Source organism: Salvia hispanica, chromosome 5 (assembly GCF_029641045.1).
Source record: "Salvia hispanica isolate PSC_SH4W2 chromosome 5, Shi_PSC_v1, whole genome shotgun sequence".
NCBI classification, from domain to species: Eukaryota; Viridiplantae; Streptophyta; class Magnoliopsida; order Lamiales; family Lamiaceae; genus Salvia; species Salvia hispanica.
In genome coordinates, this window is record NC_142696.1 from 45393576 (window position 1) to 45402310 (window position 8735).

Consider the following 8735-nt stretch of genomic DNA (forward strand, 5'->3'; position numbering starts at 1 on the left):
AACAAATTTAATTTGTCTTGTTTTATAATCTTATTTTCTTTATTTTTTCTTTAATTATATAATGTCTCATACTGTATTATCTATAAATTTACTTCACTAAACACTGTGTTTTACAAATGTTTGCGTTGCATAGTTTCAATTAAGAAGATTCGGATCAAGACTAATTTCCAAATAGTACCAACATACCCCAACAGTATTATATTACTACCAATTATGATTTCTAATACTTTAATCCATTTGAAATTTAATGTGTGATCCATAATTTCTATCTAAAGATTAAGTTCCAAAGGTTTAGGAATAAGGAATTCGAATTAGTTAAGGGATTTATGAGTAAATTAATGGGTTAGGCAGTAAATATATGTTTGGACCCAAATATTAAGGCCGTCTTACAAATCTAAAACTGTTTTTGTGTCACATCTCTCAAGTATCCGTCAACTCTTCATCACATTGTTTTACAATATCAATATTCTATAAGAAGATTTTTTAATTCTGATTAAATTCGAATCCACTCGATTAAGGCTGTAGATTACTGGCATTGATCTTCCACAACCACATCAGTGATTGTCACCAACTCTTATATATAAAGTATAAGCTATAATTTGTAAGAAATATATTTCAACTCTCATCTAGTATCATGTTGCATGTCACAAATATAACTAGATTGGTAGGTAATTTAATATTGGTTTAATAAATATTATTGCCTATAATAGCAAGTGACTGTGTGAGGTCAGACCATACGTGGCCTTTTGAGAAATAAGAAATACTATATGTAACTCTCCATTCTTTTAGGAGATGTATGGATGGCAAGTAGCCACATATTATATAGCCTACCAAATTTATATAAAGATTTGACTTGAGAATTAGTATATGTTTATAAAGTTGTCCTGCTTACATTTCTTTCACTTATATATTTAATTAGGAAAACACTAATGTATATGTGGTTTAGTTCATCATCAACTATGTATCGATCGCCTTAAGATTTTTTTTTTATAAAATATGGATTTGTACTATTAAAATTTTTAATTATGAAAAAGTGAAGTATTGATATGTAGTACTATTAAACTGAGGATATATGATTTTATAGGTAGATATACAAATTTAAAACATTTAATTATTAATTCTTAAAACAATACCTTATGATATTAATAGACATGTCACGTACGAGTGGTGAGAAACATGTGTTTTGTTTATTACATAGTGTGTATATAATGATAAGTGTGAGACAAAATCAAATTAGAATACGTTTGATACCATTTATTTCATTATTCTGTGAGTTATTATGCTTGATTGGTTATTTTGGTGGGGTTTCAGAGAACTAAGGGAAAAAATGAATAATAAAGGTTTGAGTTCGACTTTATACGAATTCGAAGACACAATTAATTAAGTCACACAACAAATGAAAAAATTACACTGAACTTCCACTTAGACAATCAATTTCGGCTTAACAAATATAACGTCGACCTCATTTTTTGGATAACTAATAGTAGTATATTTATATACATCTATATTGAAGAGTAATTACTATTACAAATATGTGATAGTAGTACTATAATTTATGATCATGGACATCTTCTCACTGTGGACCTGGGCCTTAAACTTACATTTCAAAATCCCATTTAGCCCAAAATTTATAGCATAACCCAAAATAAAGAGAGAACAAAAATAAAATAAAATAAATTGGCCCATGCAGGTTTCGAACCTGCGACCTTGGCGTTATTAGCACCACGCTCTAACCAACTGAGCTAATGGGCCACTTACAAATATACCATTGATTAATAGATATTTTGCTTCCAACATATAAACTCACTATGCTTATAAACACACCATGGTATTATTTAGTGGTAGTTGGGGAAAACAATATTTTGAAAACTTTTAGGACAGATTACCCTGCTTAAGAGCTCTGATTCTTGCATCACATTCTGGGTATGACAAAACTGCAATAACCACCTCCACCACTTAAGTTTAGGATTCTATTTGTGATACAATGGAATTTCGTCTTTGGTAAAAATAGATATTGTCAATGTCATATACTGATATCCATCTCAATTTGTCTTCCCTATCCCTTTTGTTAGAGAAGCTTGCAAAACTCAAAGTGAAGAAGCATGCAACATTCAGTTGGATGAAAGTTCAGCTGTTGTGAGTCACGTGAGCAAAGTTGGAACACGAGAAGAAGCCAAGATAGCAGCCAAGATTGTACATTTGCCAGCTATTAATGATCAAGGAGTTGCTGGGAATTTGCCCAACAAAAGTGAGGACCACAAGAGTACTTGGAGAGACATAGTTGTTAGAGGATTGATAAAGAAGAGTGTTTAGCAATTGAAACTAAAAATATAACGTATGACTGTCCCACATCGGTGCCAAGAGAAAACTGAAACTAGTATATAAATCTCATGGGCCCTCCTCCTATCACCAATTGGTTTTAGGATGGAACCCATGGATTTCTATCATGGTATCAGAGCGGGTCGCCGACTGTGGGTCAAATTTAACTGACCCAGCAGTATATCTGGGCCGAAACCAAAAAAATGACTGATCGAGCAGTATATCTGGACTTAAAAATTTGGGCCAAATGGTCCAACAGATCGAAAAAAAATTGGACCGATTGTCCAATCGATTAGAAAAAAGTCCAACCCCTCCAAGATTCACCTTGAAGGGTTTGAGGGAGGGTGTTGGCAATTGAAACTAAAAATATAACATATGACTGTCCCACATCGGTGCCAAGAGAAAACTGAAACTAGTATATAAATCTCATGGGCCCTCCTCCTATCACCAATTGATTTTAGGATGGAACCCATGGATTTCTATCAGCATTTTCTGTTATGTTTATTGAATGTAATCAGATTGTACAAAGATTAAGGAAGTGTTTTAGATCCTTCCTTGTCTTGCTATAAGTTTGTAATGTGTGCAATACAATTATCATCAATGAAACAGTATTCAGTCTTTCTATCAAATTCAAGCTAAACTCTCTTCATGTCTTTCTTCATTTTCTTTCATAGTATCAGAGCAGGATCTTAGTGATCCTGTCTCTCCTACCCCTTGGTTATCACTGTAACTTCCACAAAATGACAGAATCAAACGATTCAAATGCCCCTACCTTTGGCAGCTTTACCTCTTTATTCTCAACTGCCTTTCTATCTCAATGAAACTAACTGATGGAAATTTCTTAGTTTAGGTGCAACAAGTAGATGTTGCAGTGTATGGGTATGGTCTTGAGTCATTTCTCACTGGAGAAACCAACCCACCACCATAGATGATACCCGATCCAGCTGCAGGATCTTTGGTAATGAATCCAACATTCATAGCTTGGTAGAGGCAGGATAGGAGAGTAGCAGGATGGCTGCTATCTTCATTGTCTGATGGAGCTCTTTCACTCGTGGTTGGTCTGAAATCTGCAAGGGATATCCGGGGAGCGCTGGAGACTAACTTTGCCAGCCGCTCAACTGCCAAAGTGATGCAATACAGGCAGCAAATGCAAAGCCTCAGAAAGGAGGCACTTCCCATGAGTGAGTACCTGGGTAAAATGAGAAATTACTTTGATCTTCTTGGCTCAATTGGTTGCAGGGTACCTGATGGAGAACAAATCTTGCACATCCTTGGAGGTTTGGGTCAGGATTATGATCCTCCAGTTTGTGCAGTGACCTCAAGGACAGAGCCATGGTCCATTGGTGATGTGAGCTCATTTCTCCTCAGCTTTGAGTCTAGAATGGAGACTACAAGAGCCAATTCCTCTAGCACTGAGGGATCTCAACCTTCACTCCACTTGGTGCAACAACAGCCGAGGCAAAAGAAAAAGCAGCAGCCCTACATCAACAAGTTCGATTCAGGTGGAGGAAGGGGTGGATCCAGTAACCAAAGAGGAGGTATAGGTGGCAGAGGTGGGAACAAGATTATCTGCCAGCTCTGTGAAAAGCCAGGGCACTCAGCTGCCAAATGTTGGCATAGATTTGAGCAGAACTACACTCCTCCGCAAGTGCAGTACAGAGGAAATCAGCAACAGCAGCAGCAGAACTACTTCAATCCCTCCGCTCACATGATCCAGTCAGTGCCACCAAGATCACCTTCAGCTAATTTCTCAGTTGGAAATCAGTCAGAGTTTGGTTTTTATTCTGAAGCTTCATCCAGTTGGTATCCAGACTCTGGGGCTACTCATCATGTCTCCAATGACCTGAGCAACATCAGCTCAGAGTATACAGGAGGTAAAAGCTTGGTTCTTGGAAATGGTCAATCTGTTTCTACTGCTAACATTGGTGAATCTGTGCTTAAATCTCATTCTTCTAATTTCTCTAGGAAACTTCATCTTAAGAATCTCCTACATGTTCCCAATATTACCAAAAATAATCTTAGTGTCTCACAATTTGCCAAGGATAACTCAGTTTTCTTTGAATTTCACCCTTCTTTTTGTTTTGTCAAGGACCTGTGCACCAAGGAAATCGTCCTCAAGGGAACACTTGAAAAAGGGGCTCTACCATTTCCTAGTTGATCATTCCCCAATTAAAGCAAGCAATGGCTCCAATCTTACTTTTTCCAGTCAAGATGCACCATCAGTTCACTCTCTCAGTCTGCCTAATTCCACCTCTAGTAGCAGTTCTTGTTCTTCCTCTAGTCTTGATATAGCCTTGTGGCATAATAGACTAGGTCATCCTGCTCTAGATGTTGTGAAACAATCTCTGAATAGTTGTAATATTCCTTTTGTTTCAATGAATGATCATTCTCTTTGCCATCCATGTTCAATTTCCAAAGCACACAGACTGCCTTATTCATTATCTGATTCAGTTTCTAACTCTGCCTTAGAACTAATTCATAGTGACTTGTGGGGTCCATCTCCTGTTGTTTCTCGGAATGGATTCTCATACTATGTGTCATTCATTGATCATTATTCCAGATTCACTTGGATTTATCTTTTGAAAAAATAAAAATGATGTCTTTTATGTATTCAAGCAATTTAAGTCAGTGAGTGAGAATCTTTTTGGTTCAAAAATCAAATCTTTTTAGTCTGATTGGGGGTGTGAATTTCAAAGTTTAACTGGATTTCTCAGAGAGTGTGGGATCTCTCATAGAGTTTCTTGTCCATATACACCATAACAAAATGGTTTGGCTGAAAGGAAACATAGGCATATTTTTTTATTTTTTATTTTAAAAAAAAATTAACTCCTATGTAAAGGAGGATATTATATATAAACTCCTAAGAAATGATGAAATTACAACTGAGGTTAAGAGGGCTCGAACTCGGCACCTCATACATTGATGTCTAAGCTCTTTGCCGCTAGGACAAAGGCTCTGGACATGAAACATAGGCATATTGTGGAAACCGGTCTTGCTCTTTTAGCTCAGGCTTCTCTTCCTCAATGTTTCTGGGATGATACTTTTCTTACAACTGCATATCTGATAAATCTTATGCCTTCCAAAATAATCCAAAACATATCACCTTATGAAAAGTTACACTCCCACAAGCCTGACTATTCTTCCCTTAGAGTCTTTGGTTGCTTGTGTTATCCACTCACCAGACCTTATAATAAGAACAAGCTCCAGTTTAGATCAGTTAAGGCTACCTTTTTAGGCTATAGCTCATCCCATAAAGGTTTCAAGGCTTTACTTCCTGATGGGAAAGTCATTGTTACAAGAGATATTACTTTTGATGAATCTGTCTTCTCATTCCAGTCCATATCTTCTGCCTCAGATTCACTCTCTCAGCCTACTGCTTCCGTCCATTTTACTCATCCCACTCTCTCTACTCCATTTCAAAATCAGCAGCCTGCACCACCATTTTCATCTCATGTTCATTCTCCTTCACCTCAGCAACTAAATCTAGATCCTCACTCTCCAGCTTCTGATTCCCATCACAATTCACAAGTTTTGCACTCAAGCTCAAATTCCCCTGACTCTTCTCACATTCCACCTTCTTCAGATACTTCAAATACTGCTTCCACTCAGCCAGCTCAACCTACTCATCATATGACCACCAGATCCAAAGCTGGTGTTTTTAAGCACATAATCTTCTCTTTAGCCATTTCTCCATCTCTAATCCTAAAATATGCCTTAGTAGCTCTTCTTATTCCTATCTGGAAAGCAGCAATGTTGACTGAATTTCTAGCTCTCCTGAGGAACAAAACTTGGATTCTGACCACTCTGCCTCCGGGCAAGAACTTGATAGGCTGCACTTGGGTTTTCAAAATTAAATTTCATCTTTCTGGTGCTATTGCTCGGCACAAAGCGAGGTTGGTTGCTCAAGGATTCTCTCAGCAACCAGGCTTTGATTTCAATGAGACCTTCAGTCCAGTAGTTAAGACTACTACTATCAGACTTATTCTAAGTTTGGCTGTCAGCCTTGGTTGGTCTATAACTCATTTAGATGTCAATAATGCTTTCTTGAATGGTGATCTAGAAGAAGATATTTACATGAAGCAGCCTCTGGGATTTGAGCAAGGTGGCCCACATCTTGTTTGCAAGCTTAAGAAAGTTGTATATGGGCTAAAACAAGCATCAAGGGCATGGTTCTACACTGTCCACTCTGTACTGTTTTCTCTTGGTTTCTCTCAATCTAGGGCAGATACTTCCATGTTTTTTAGACAGAGAGGATGAAGTGGTGTACCTTCTCGTGTATGTTGATGATATGCTCATTATAGGAAACTCTTCTTCTTCTATTCAAAAAGTCATCTCTCAATTGAATTCCCATTTTTCTTTAAAAGATCTTAGGGAGGTGAGCTTATTTCTGGGAGTTGAAGTGATCAAGACTGATCAGAATGGTCTTCACCTATGTCAGTCTACTTATATCAAAGATCTTCTAAAGAGAGCAAACATGACAGGGGCAAAAGGCTGCCCAACTCCAATGGTCTCCAGTTGTGAACTTAGCAAAAATGTTGGTGAACCAATATCTGATCCCAAGCTTTATAGAAGCATTGTTGGGGCACTGCAATATGATACTATTACAAGGCTAGACATTAACTTTGCTGTGAATAAAGTCAGTCAATAAATGGCCTCTCCATTGGATACTCATTGGAAGACAGTGAAAAGGATTTTAAGATACCTCTCTGGAACTTTGGATTATGGAATCCAGATACACAAGTCCAGTGGCTTGATTTCAGCCTTCTCAGATTCTGATTGGGCTGCTAATTTGGATGATAGGAGGTCTGTTAGTGGCTTGTGTACATACTATGGGAGAAATCTAATCTCATGGTGTGTGAAAAAGTAAGGAGTGGTTGCAAGGTCTAGCACTGAGGCTGAATACAGGAGCTTAGCACTTGCTGCTTCAGAGGTTGCTTGGTTGAATTCCTTGCTTGGAGAATTGAAGATCAAGGAGAATGCTAGTCCAGGGATTTGGGTAGACAACATGAGTGCTATTGCCTTGGCCTCAAATCCAGTTATGCATGCGAGGACAAAGCACATAGAGTTGGATATTCATTTTGTTAGAGACAAGGTTTTGAATAAAGAGATGGAGCATAAGCATGTCCCCACAGCTGATCAAATAGCTGATATATTCACAAAGCCTCTGAGCAAGCAATCCTTTGTTAAGCTCAGGAACAAACTCGGGATAGTTTCCTTAGCCTCACTCGGATTGAGGGGAGGTGTTAGAGAAGCTTGCAAAACTCAAAGTGAAGAAGCATGCAACATTCAGTTGGATGAAAGTTCAGCTGTTGTGAGTCACGTGAGCAAAGTTGGAGCACGAGAAGAAGCCAAGATAACAACCAAGATTGTACATTTGCCAGCTATTAATGATCAAGGAGTTGCTGGGAATTTACCCAACAAAAGTGAGGACCACAAGAGTACTTGGAGAGACATAGTTGTTAGAGGATTGATAAAGAAGAGTGTTTAGCATTTTCTGTTATGTTTATTGACTGTAATCAGATTGTACAAAGATTAAGGAAGTGTTCTAGATCCTTCCTTGTCTTGCTATAAGTTTGTAATGTGTGCAACACAATTATCATCAATGAAACAGTATTCAGTCTTTCTAGCAAATTCAAGCTAAATCTCTTCATGTCTTTCTTCATTTTCCATCGCCTTTCTCTATATGACTACATATACTAATAATGTAATAATATTATCAAATTATCTTAAAATTTATAAGATGAATGTCATAAACTCATAGATACATTAAATTTGTAAGAATACACACTTCTTTAGATGGTTCTTGCATTTGTATTAGTGGTGGGAGTGGGACAATCACATATAGAGATGTCAAATGGGCCGGGCCGACCCAGGACCGGTCAACCAACGAAATGGAGCGGGCTTGGACTGGGCTGAGTAGATTAATCGGGCTCCATTTGGACCCTTTTTCAAACCCAGGACCGGCCCGGGCCCAGGCCCACTCGAAGCCCAGCCCATGCCCAGGACCGGACTGAGTCCAAGACCGGCTCAGGCCCGGCCCAGGCCCGGTAGAATCAATATATGTACTAAGATTTATATTCCTTCATGACTTATTTATGCATGAATACATAGCATTACGTGTGTGTGTGGTGTATGCTATTCATATATATTGATTAGTTGTTAAAGATTTATCTCATTCAATACAGTTCCATGAATACTGTGATTGATTATTTATTTATAGCAAATATTGATTAGTTGTTAAAGATTTATCTCATCTCATCAAATATAGTTCCACGAATATTGTGATTGATTATTTATTTATAGCAAGTTGAAATATGTATATGTAATGATGTATCAGGCCTTACGCATATATATGTTTATGTATATGAGTACGAAGATTGGACATTATTTTATACATATTCATATCTTTTCTATTA

The 8735-nt window shown here is 37.6% G+C and overlaps 1 non-coding gene across 1 annotated transcript; it reads right to left on the reverse strand.

The window, feature by feature from the left end:
- Positions 1–1678: 1678 nt before the first annotated feature.
- Positions 1679–1752, reverse strand: TRNAI-AAU (transfer RNA isoleucine (anticodon AAU)). The gene has a single exon. It is a non-coding gene; the product is annotated as a tRNA-Ile (tRNA).
- Positions 1753–8735: the final 6983 nt, after the last annotated feature.